At 33.1% G+C, this 12,757-nt stretch overlaps 1 long non-coding RNA gene and 1 pseudogene across 1 annotated transcript; one reads left to right on the forward strand and one right to left on the reverse strand.

Moving 5' to 3' along the window:
• Positions 1-180: 180 nt before the first annotated feature.
• Positions 181-5,984, forward strand: LOC125861904 (uncharacterized). The gene is made up of 3 exons (XR_007446004.1): positions 181-257; positions 5,559-5,678; positions 5,771-5,984. It is a non-coding gene; the product is annotated as an uncharacterized LOC125861904 (long non-coding RNA).
• A 3,947-nt stretch (positions 5,985-9,931) lies between these two features.
• LOC125861363 (protein STRICTOSIDINE SYNTHASE-LIKE 10-like) lies at positions 9,932-11,388 on the reverse strand (annotated as a pseudogene).
• Positions 11,389-12,757: the final 1,369 nt, after the last annotated feature.

Genomic DNA, 12,757 nt, shown 5'->3' on the forward strand with positions numbered 1-12,757 from the left:
TTAGAACTTGAACTTGAAATTAGAACTTGAACTTAGAATTAGAACTTGAACTTGAAATTAGAACTTGAACTTAGAATTAGAACTTGAACTTGAAATTAGAACTTGAACTTAGAATTAGAACTTGAACTTGAAATTAGAACTTGAACTTGAAATTTAACTAATTTTAGAACTTTTCGTGCTAGGCAACTGAGGAAGCTCAACATCTAAAAAAGTTGATACAAGACTATATTGCTTCTTTCGTCAAAGTAGGAGATAAGGTTGGTGCTTCTAAATTTCTAAAGTTCAAGTACAATTGTTTTTAATAATGTATTTATGTCCATCTAGTATTGATATTTAGCTTTAATTTTATGATAATATTTTTGTATCCATCGATTGTTTGTTAAGCATAAGTACCAACACTAGTTGATCCTATTGATGACAAAATTGATTTTCTTGCAAGATCGATTTGTGTTCATCTAGTGTTGACACTTAGCTTTAAATTTAAAAATAATATATTTGTTAAGCATGATTACCAACACTAGTTGATCCTATTGATGACAAAATTGATTTTCTTGCAATATCGATTTGTGTCCATCTAGTGTTGACACTTAGCTTTAAATTTAAATAAGATAAATTTAAAAATGTGGTTTTGTTGTTGGATTTAGTTGTTGGAATTAAGTCAAAACTAAACTAGTTAAAGTTGTTAAGTTTTTTAAAAAAGTTAAATTGAATAATGTGGTTTTGTTGATGGATTTATTTGTTGGAATTAAGTCAAAACTAAACTAGTTCAAGTTATAAAGTTGTTAAGTTGTTTAAATAAGTTAAATTAAATAATGTGGTTTTGCTGATGGATTTAGTTGTTGGAATTAAGTCAAAACTAAACTAATTCAAGTTGTTAAGTTGTTTAAATAAGTTAAATTAAATAATGTGGTTTTGTTGATACTAAACTAGTTTTAGGACTACTACTAGTAAAATTATTATTAAATTTTATTTATAATATAATTGAATATCTATATTTTTGTAGATGGATCATCGTTTGTGGATGTAATATGCATAATGAAACTGGTGCTAATTTGAAACCTGAGTTTATTGACGGTGTTAGAAATTTTATTGAACATACAATGACACTTGACATTTTCAAGATTAATGGATTGGTTAGGTGTCCTTGTAGTGCATGTAAGTGCTTAAAATTTTTTAAACCAGATAGAGTTATGGTTCATTTGTACCGTAATGGATTTAAGCCTAGATATTTTGTATGGATTGATCATGAAGAAAGTGATGGATTGGATGGTATCTTTTATAATTCGATGCATGTTGATGTATATAATATGGTTGCACCACATGGCCAAATTAGGGTTGAACAAGTTAGAGTTGAACATGATAGGGTTCATGAAATGATCAATGATATTTTCGGGGTTCAAGGTGGGATGGAACCGGAACAATATTTTGATGAAGCTCCTAATGAAAAAGCAAGACGCTTTTATGATCAATTAGAAGAGTCTAGTCGTCCACTATGTGAAGGGAGTCCGCATTTTGCCTTGTCAGTTGCGGTTATTTTTATGAATATTAAATCAGATTGGAATGTTCCTAATGCTGCTATGGACTCAATGGTTGATCTTTTGGGTGAACTAGTTAATCCGGAGTTTAACATACCAAAGAACTTCTATCAGGCAAAGCGTTTGATGTCTAAGTTAGGATTGACGTATGATAGAATTCATTGTTGTGTTAATGGATGCATGTTGTTTTACAAGACTGATAGTGAATTAGAAAATTGTAAGTTTTGTGGACATACTCGTTATAAGAGGACTCCGGCTGGAAAGATGGTCCCAGTTCAGGTGATGCATTATCTACCTCTCATTCCTAGGTTAAAGAGGTTGTATGCATCAATGAGGTCTGCCCCACATATGAGATGGCATCGTGAATATAGAAGGTCACGGGGTGTCTTGTCTCATCCATCTGATGGTGAAGCATGGAAGCATTTTGATAATTCATATCCTGATTTTGCTAGTGAACCAAGAAATGTTAGATTGGGGTTGTGTTCAGATGGCTTCACACCATTCACTAATAATGCTTCGCCTTATTCATGTTGGCCGGTATTTCTTACTCCGTATAATCTTCCTCCTGAAATGTGCATGACCAGTCCCTACATCTTTCTAAGTTGTGTTATTCCAGGTCCCCGGAATCCAAAAAGTTTGATTGATGTCTATCTACAACCATTGATAGATGAGCTCAAACAATTGTGGTTTGAAGGCGTTTTGATTTATGATATATCAACTAAGCAGAATTTTATCATGCGTGCTTCTTTAATGTGGACTATTAATGATTTTCTTACCTACGGGATGTTGTCTGGTTGGATGACAGCTGGAAAGCTAGCATGTCCGTATTGCATGGAAAATAGTAAGGCATTCACTTTAAAGCATGGCAGAAAAAATACATGGTTCTATTGTCATCGCCAGTTCTTCCCAATGGACCATGAGTTTAGAAAGATGAAAAATGCATTTAGGAAAAATAAGGTTGAAAGTGACCCCCCACCTCCATTACTCACAGGGCATCAAATTTGGGAGAGAATTTCCCAATTACCTAAAGTTACAGAAGCTTCACCTTCTAGACTTCCTGGATATGGTGTTGAACATAATTGGATCAAACAAAGCATATTTTGGGAGTTGCCATATTGGAAGGACAATCTGCTACGACATAATCTAGATGTGATGCACATTGAAAAAAATTACTTTGACAATTTGTTTAACACAGTGATGGATGTTAAGGGTAAGACAAAAGACAATCCAAAAGCTAGAATGACATAAAGGAATATTGTAGGGAAAAAGAGTTATGGCTGCAGGAATTACAGAATGGTAAAATAGTTAAGCCCAAAGCCAGCTTTTCATTCACATTGGATGAGAAACGTGAAATTATTGAGTGAGTTAAAAATTTGAGGATGCCAGAGGGCTATGCTTCGAATTTAGGAAAGCGGGTAGATATGAATGAAGAAAAATTGATAGGTATGAAAAGTCATGATTGTCATATGTTCATGGAAACTTTAATTCATATCGCTTTTAGCCATCTACCCGAAAGGATATGGAAACCAATCACAGAGATAAGTCTTTTTTTCAAAGATTTGTGTTCTAGAAAGTTGTTGGAGAGTAGTTTAGATAGGATGGAGGAAAATCTTCTTGTGACTACTACTAAGTTGGAGAAGATATTTCCATGTGGTTTTTTTGATGTGATGGAGCATCTTCCAATTCACCTTGTACAAGAGGCCCGCCTCGAAGGTCCGGTTCAAACAAGATGGATGTATCCATTTGAGAGGTATGCATTTGAAATATTCACTAAGTTATATATATTCGCCAAGTATTTTATATATTAACATATATATACATATATGCATGCAGAAAAATTGGTAGTTCGAAATAAACGATTAAGCAAAGGGGAAGGATCGAAGGATCATTTATTCAAGGTCATATTGGGAGAGAAACATGTGATTTTTATTCTTATTACTTTGGTTATGATGTGTTATGTAGGAGAAACAGGCCCAATCACAATGATGAAGGCGATATTGATCTTTTGTTTCCACCGATATCAATTTTTAATCAAAATGATCGAGGATCTAAAAAACGTAGAAAGCGGGGCTTCACTGATATGGAAATGCAATCAGCTATGACACATATTTTGCTTAATTGTCCAGAGATTCAATCATATGTCAAGTGTTAAAAATATGTTATTAAATTACATACTAATAGGTGATCATTAACTAACGAAATACTTGAATGTAAACTGATCAGCTTGTTCGTAAACACATGGGGTAATGAAGCCATCTATACAAAATTTTCCAAATGGCTGAGGAACTATGTAAGTGTGCAATCACTAAGTATTTAATAATATATTCATGTTATTTTAAATTATATTACTTGAAATAACAATCGCATAGGTTTACGATGAATACTCAAGTGTCCAACATTTGCAATTAGTGAAAGAAGTAGCCCTTGGACCTGAATCTCAAGTACTGGCAATGAATAAGTATTGTGTCAATGGTTTTAAGTTTCAAACTGAAGAAGTATCTAGGAACAAGAAAACAAATAATAGCGGTGTCTATATACAAGGTGATGTTGATGGTACTGGTCAAACTATTGAATATTATGGTGTCATTTAAGAGATTATTGAAGTGAGGTATTCAGGTTGGCCTAATAAGAAGATTGTATTGTTTCGGTGTGAGTGGTTTGACCCATCACATAGTGGCACAAAGGTGGACCATCAACATAATATAACTAAAGTTAAGCATACCAGGAAATACATATGTAAGTGTATTTTACTAATTTTATTTAATTTATGATTTTTATATATATTATACATGTAAATTTGCATACAGATGTCATCAGGCGATGACAGTGATAAACATCGCGAGCATCATGGAGTTGGCCAGACTAAACAGGCTAAGAAGAAGTCTAGGAGATCGATAGATCCTGAGGATATTGCAAGATCTATTTCTTCTGCGCTAGAGCGCATCAACCATGATACTCATTTATTTGCTGTTCCGTTTGGTACGGCGGATCCTCGGTAATATTATCATAATTATCGTCGACCAGTCGGTGCTTCATCTACTTCACAGGCATTACCTTCATGATGCTACGAGGACCTACCTTTACAGGTTATTTGTCGAGCACGACCCTTATCGGTAGGTACTCGATCTCCCACAGGTACATCTCCTCAGTTATCTGCCATGAGGCTTGGAGATTCTAGTAGCGAGCAGTCAGATGCTATGGCCAGTACGCCTCCATTGACTCAGCGTTTTGTGCATCCTGATGTATCACTTTCGTCTACAACTGCACCTAGTTCTACACCACATGATACGATGTCTGCTCTAGCTCCTGGCCAGAAGGACAGACTTGGTAGAATCATGATTGAGCCGGATGGATCATGGTAAGTTTGTTTTGTTATCTATTTGTTAGTTTATTTTATTTATTTCTTATACTTTAATATATTATTCATGAACTAACATATTTATTATGTGTTTTGCAGGTGGCACCCTGCAAAGGATGCTGCCCGGGCTTTAAAAGAGTGTGTTAGAAGACTCTATACAAAAGCTTATCACTCTTGGAGTGAGATTCCAAACAGTATACGTCAGGCAATGTTTAATAACTTTAAGGTATATATTTTTTAGTTAAGTTTAGTATACTCTACTTTTTTTTACTATCGATTTAATTAACGTTATTCAATTTTTTTTCAGACTATGTGTACTTGGGAGTCGAGGTATAATTTGGTCATTGGGACTACATTTAAGAGGAAGGCATTTGCCAGACTGTCTAGCTGGCTAAAGAGCGTTCGGGATAGTGGTGAATGTCCCGGTTGGATGTTGCCTCATGTTTTTGATGAATTGGGTCAGTATTGGAACACTGACAAGTTTAAGGCAATATCAGATCAAACCAAAATGGCTAGAGGCAGTCTTAAAGGTGGTTTGTTGCACACCGGAGGTGCAAAGACGGTTGGAACAATTGCACGAGAGATGGTAAGTTCTAATTCAAACTTTTAAATAAATAATTAGTTGATACATATATATCGTTATAAATTTTAGTTTTTATTTATAGGAAAAAGAATTGGGACGCACTCCCATTGAACCAGAGGTTTTCAAAAAGACTCATGTCAGGAAGAAAGAAAATGAGTTGAATCCGAATGTGTGGGTGGAGGAAAGGGTCGAACGAACTTTTGTAAGTTATTTAATATGAATAATATATATCAATAGTGAATATATTTATGATATGTATATATATTGATGTCAATACTTATATTTAATATGCAGAATGACTTTCATAAGTACGTCACTGAGAATCTAGATAGTTCGGTTCAATTGACACCTGAACTGTCCACTCAGATTTGGAAAGAAAAAGTGGTAGGGGGGACACACAAGGGTAGATGCTATGGTCTAGGCTCTCGCAATGATGTTAGACGCCTTCAGTCAGGCTTAGAAGGTATTGGATCATCACGTCAAGCTGAGGCACTTGACGGTGTTCAGATTGCTGCTATGTCAGATCAAATAACTAACCTTACAGTGGCACTAGCAAAGTCGGAGCGGAAAATAATAGCTGAACAACAAAGCATGAGTGAGACCGTTCAACAATCAAAGAACAAGTGATGAACATCGCTCGTCGACCTACTACTTCGGCTCTCGATGACACCGACGACAAGAGTGGTGTGGATGATTATGTAGATCTCACTCCCTAGTTTAGATCTCTGGACATTTATGAACTTTTTGAAATTTTAAAACAAATTTTAAAAGACTTTATAAGTCTTTAATTTATGACTTAGATACTTTTGAATGTTATTTTAAGTTTGTTGTTTTATGTTTTGTTTAGATTGTTTATAATTGTGTGTGTTTGATTGGGCTGAATAGTGTAGAATTGAATTGAATTGCATTTGCAGGTGGGCAGCAGAAGCTGCGAGCTGCTACTGTCAAAAATATTGCAGAAAAAGCGATGAACAACGTGGTTTAGTCCATCGCTTTTTTGGGTTTTAATTTTTTTTTAAAACCCAGAAAAGTGACGGACAGCGTGGTTTTGTCCGTCGCTTTTTTGGGTTTTTAAAAATAAAATTTCTAGAAAAGTGATGGACAGTTTTCTTTTATCCGTCGCTTTTCTGGGATTTTCAAAAAATAAATTTTTAGAAAAGTGACGGACTGCGTCGCCCTTTAGAAATTAAAAAAAATGAAAATTAAAATAAAGCGACGCAGTCCGTTACCTTTTTTTAAAAAAAATAAAAAATAAAAATAAAAAAGCGACTCAATCCGTCGCTAAAAGAGACGTTGTCCATCTCTAAAAGCAACGCAGTTCGTCGCTTTTTTAAAAACGACGTTGTCCGTTGCTTTTTAGTGACGCAATCCGCCGCTTTTTGAAAAGCGTCGAGCTAAAAAACGATGAAAGTGACTGTGTCGCTTTTCCATCGATTTTGACCAAAAAAGCGACGCAGTCTGTCACTTTTGGCCGTCGTTTTTTGACAATATTTTAGTAGTGTTGGTCAAATTTTCTGATAGAAAAAAAAACAGTTAATTTTCGAGAATCTCTATTTGGTCATTAGTAAGAATTTTGGTCAATGATACATGTATTTGAGAAGCCATAGTAAATATTGTCCTAAAATTTGGAGTATTACAAGTAATTTTTCATAGCAATTGTAATAATTGATTTCTTTTGTTGTAATATGTTAAACCCATCTGTTAATAACTTGCAAGATGCACTATATATTGTGCAAAAGGAAAGATGATACATATATACATTCCTTCAATTATTATTTTATAACTTTTCACTCAGTGTGTAATATCTGCATTAAAGTTTAATTAATTCGAATTTGCGCCAAGTAGGATTTCACTTGGATTATAACGCTTCCTTTCAAGAATTTTTCTATACGTTCTTTCAACCTCTCTAACTTCTTACCCAAATCAAGTCGAAGAATTTTTTTTAAGATCTAGCACCAATTAACATTATTATTAAATTTTTAAAAGTGACATGTAAACCACTATAACCTTATATCAAAAGAGAAACACCATAATGTTTCTCTCATGTTTTTTATGTTTTTAGTAGCCTTTTAAAGGATTTCCTAATACTTAAATCATTTTTATGAGTAACCTCAAAGAAAAATTATGTTAAGAAATTTTCCAGTATTTAAATTGTGTCAATTAATTAAGAAAAATTATCAAGTCTATTGGATATGCTTAGAATGAAAATAGGGCAAAGGGTCAAAAATACCCCTCAATTTTGGTTAATTAGTTGACTATACCCCTGCCGTTAAAACAAAGTTATTTATGCCCTTGTTATTACTAATTTCACCATTTATACCCCTCAATTGACGGAAATCCTCAAATTGACTCAAATAAACCAATTTTACTTAAATTACCCAATTTTAACCCGACCCACCTAATAATATAAACCCATTTTTGTTCATCTTCATTTCTGGTAATCTTCATCTTTATAATTAATAATAAAAAAATCCAACATAATAACAAATCAACAAATTAACAAGAAAAAGTTGTCCGGAAAAGTTCCAATTCACTGAACAGTGCCCAGAAAACAATAATATCAAACCAAAAATTAAAATAATCAACAACAAAATGTAATAGAATACACAAACTTGAACAAGAAATATGAAAAGAAAAATTATTGGAGCTTGAACTCCCTAACCAAATCTGAAACACAAAGCATAGAGTGAAAAATGTAAAAGAAAAAATAAATCATAATAAAATATAAGAATGGAAAGAAAATAGAGGGTCACCGGAAAATGGGGTTGAAGCTCGGTCGTGGAGCTGTGTTGGTGTTGTTAACTGGTTCGAGAAATGGATTTTCTGATTATGGCGTTGGGAGAGAAGCTGTGATGGTTGCTGATATGCAGAGCCTCGCCGGAGTTCATGGTCATTGTTCACCGGATTTGCAGCCAAAAACACATATACAATAGAAGAAAATGTAAAAGGGGAAAAGGGAGGGGACTGGCGGCGAAACGTAAAAGGGGAAAAGGGAGGGGACTGGCGGCGGTCGCTCTTCGCTAGAGTTCGTGGATGGAGCAGGTGGTTTTTGCTAATTGTTTGATGAATTTTTTCAAATGAATTGTTTACAAGTTGTTTTTGAAAAGGAACCCAATATTAAAGATGAAGATAAACAAGATAGACAAAAATGGTTTATATTATTAAGTGGGTCGGGTTGGATCGGGTTAAAATTGGTAATTTAAGTAAAATTGGTTAATTTAAGTCAATTTGGGGATTTCTGTCAATTGAGGGGTATAAATGGTGAAATTAGTACGGTGAGGGCATAAATAACTTTGTTTTAACGGCAGGGGTATAGTCAACTAATAAACTGAAATTGAGAGGCATTTTTGACCATTTTCCCATGAAAATAACTCAAAATTATTATAAATAAATTTGAATATTTCTTTTTGGGATATCAAATTTATCTCTCAGTCATTTTTTTTTCAAATTTTATATAAATAGCTTTAATTTCTTTCCAACGTAATTTATAAATTTATAAATCAATAAAAACCAAACAACAATTATATAAAAAAGAACAACAGAAGATAGAACTAAATTCCATGCGAAGTCGGACTAGATTTTTTTTTTAAATGGAGAAAGTTTGTCTTGATTTATACGATTCACTGTTGTTTTTTTACCGTTCACTTTTTCTAGGTTATCAATTCATATACTTTTTCTAGGTTAATTCATATTGAGTAAACGATATTAGAAACTTAATCGCACCTGATATTTATATCAAGTTAATAGATTCATGACATGTGTTTGCATATAGAGTATTAATTACTCCATCCGTTTCTTTTTAGTTGTTATGTTGCGCTTTTGTACAGTCAATTTGACTAATTTTCAAAGCTAAATTAGATTACACTCATGATCATTTGATATTTTAAAATAAAATTTTAGATATTCAAAACCTATACGGAAAGTACTATAAGTTGGAACCTTTTTCATATCAATTTAACAAATAAGTACATCTTAAAATGTTAGTCAAAATTCATATCGTTTGATTCTAAACAAGGAAACTACAATAACTAAAAAGGAACGGAGGGAGTAACACTTAATGATGGATAAACTAACATGTACTCTTACATCATTAAATCACTTAAATATACTCACTCTGTTTTTTATATGTCATCTTTACTATAAATAGTTGGTCCATAATACTTGTCATTTCATAAAATTAATACATAACTTACAATATTCTTCGTATTTTACCCTTATAAGTTATTAGCCTTTAAAATATATATATTTGACCAACATAGAAAAACTAAGTAAATAATTCGTGTTCATTGGTCAAATTAATTAATATTAATTCGTATTTTTTGATTGAAAACTTGGCTTCAAAAAAAATTAAATAACGGTAAAATAGTAAACTTACCTAGTTTCTTAATGCACTTGAAATTCATAAATGGTGACATATAAATAGAAACGAAGAGAAAAGTAAATTTACATGATTAGTTATAAACAATGAACCTGGAGGCACGGAATTGGTCCCGAATCTGTAAAATAGACGACTCCATTTAATTGATCGAAGTCTACCGTGTTTGTAAAGGTAAAAGGCTTGCCATCTATGCCCGTAACAAGTTGTCTAGCAGGGCCTCCGTTTCGCCCAACAACCAAGAGCCCATAATTGATGTCAGCTATGTAGAGGTCACCACTTCTGTAGTAAAACCCAAGGCCAAGGGGTCTTCCACATGAGATGAGTAAATTTGGGTCATTTTTGCCATCACATACCTCCTTGGTCCTAAACACAAAGAAAGTAAATTACACTATATAAATATCATGGTTATTTTGTGATAACAATTTATACGTAAAGTAATTGTTAATTTAAGACGAAGAGAGTATTTGCCTAATTTATTCTCATTTATGACTTGACCTTTCACCATATTGATATTGATTTCTCAATAAATGTTAATTCAATATACTTTCTCAGTCCCTAATTACTTGCCCACTTTTGAATTGACACACCTATTAAGAAAATATTTATTGACATAGTGAGTTTACTAGTTTACCTCTATTAATCATAAAGTGCATGAATTAAAAACTTAATATTTTCAAGAAGTTTCACCTTTTTCAAAATAATTAATTGATGGTATAATAGGTAAAAAGAAATTGTCCTTTCTTGATTTGTCAAAATAGACAAGTAATTAGGGACAACTAAAAAAGAAAAGATGGACAAGTAATTAGGAACATAGAGAGTATTTGTACGAAATTCGGACACACCCATAATTGGTGATTTAAGGCTCATCATATAGAGAATATACAATTCTACACTTGCTCAATTCATTAGGGTGTAGGTTGTGGTATATGGAGTTGCTATACTAAATTCTCTCCTCAATCAATTAGATTTTACGTTGTAGTATAGGGAGTTTCTCTTGCTCCAACATAATGTGAAAAACCACCATCGACTGTAAATACCAACCATGGTTCATCGTACTCTTCTGCTTTCGCTATATGAAGAATAAGTAAGTTCTCTTTTATGAGTTCTGATTAGATTTTAATTAACATGTTATGTAATCTTACACTGTTAAAGTTAAGTATAAAATTAGAATAAATCACTCATCAATTGTTTCTATTTTTTTTAATTGACAAATAGAAATAACTACTTTTACTAATTAACATGACAAGTAAACAGGAGCGGAATATTTTTTATTGTTTATTTTTTACCTTAATGGTGATGTGGTAGCAAAATCGGTGAAGCCAATACGTGGGCCTTGGTATTTGAGTACTCTGCCATCGGCCACACTTGTTTATGGTCCGTTGCCTAAAAGATCAAAAGCGCTGGCTTCAGGGCCTACTATTCCCGAAGGAAGTTGGAGCTTTTTAAATGGAAGTAATGGTGTCATAACCATTTGAGAATAAGCAATGGGAAAACAAAATATTATGAATATTATTGCTCTCTTCATACTTGCCATGTCTTTGAGCAAGCAATTATGAAACTAATGAATCTTGATACCTCCTATTTATAGAAACTAATCCCCACCCTATGTATTTATCTAAGCTTTTTTTTTCTTTTTTGCTAGAAACTAGAAACAAAGATATTATATTATAGATTAATATGCATCATTAAACCAAAAAGATTGAAAAATTAGGGAACAAGGCAAAAATGTCAACATATTCATATGAATACAATATGAATTCATCCTCTCTGTCAAATGTATTATGTATCAATGTATCCAATCAATTATAGGTGAGAGATTTATATTTTATATCGATTGTATTCGAGAAAAGAATTTTGTATTCAACTGTATTTGTATTATGTATCAATTGATTGTATTTGTATATAAATCAGTCTGTATTTGTATTTTTTTAAATCCAAAATCAGCAAAAAAATACAATGAATACACTCCCTCTCTTGACCTCGCTCGCCCCTCTCCTCCCTCTCTTGATCTCGCTCACCCCTCTCCTCCTCCCTCGATCTCACTCACCCCTCTCCTCCTCCCTCGATCTCGCTCGCCCCTCTCCTCCCTCTCTCGATCTTGCTCGCCCCTCCCCTCCCTCTCTCGATCTCGCTCGCCCCTCTCCTCCTCTCTCGATCTCGCTTGCCCCTCTCCTTCCTCTCTCGATATCGCTCGCCTCTCTCCTCATAATATATATTCATATTGATATAAATCAGTTTATATTTGTATTTTTTTTCTCTTTTTCTCTGAAACTAACTAAAAAAATACAACGAATACAAATGCGTAGCAAATCAAAGTGTAGCTGTGATTTGTAATTAGTGAAACAGTAGCTATGAAGTCCTAACTAAGGCCTAATGTTTGTTGTTTTTGAAAGTTTCCCTTAAAAGATAGTGAAAAATTGCCTTACTACTTAGTAGGTACTACAACTTTCATTAACAGTAGTTAACATTTTTAACCATACAAAAAGAGTTCCTTCATTGTGTGCTTCCAACTTTCTTAACCTCAAACAAAGGAGGAATTGCGTAAAACACAAAAGTGTCGGACTGCAAAATTTGCCCCCTCCCTAAACTCTATTCTATACACTAAACTCTATGGTTTAATTACACTAAACTCTATTCTATACCTCTTCTGTATTTTAAAATTAAATTCTTATATCTTCTAGAGTAGTATATACTAATATACGTACTCGCGCGTTACACGGTTAGTTGGTAAATGTAATCATAAATATTGATTTATCGATAATTTTAAAATTTAACTTGTTATAAAGATAATATTGTTGAGAATGGCAATTTGCAAATTGATATGTTATAATGGAGTATTTATGTAAATGAATCAATATATAAGCTTAGTTCATTGTCTAAATTTGACAATAATAATATAAAAT

This window comes from Solanum stenotomum, chromosome 4 (assembly GCF_019186545.1).
Source record: "Solanum stenotomum isolate F172 chromosome 4, ASM1918654v1, whole genome shotgun sequence".
Classification (NCBI taxonomy): domain Eukaryota; kingdom Viridiplantae; phylum Streptophyta; class Magnoliopsida; order Solanales; family Solanaceae; genus Solanum; species Solanum stenotomum.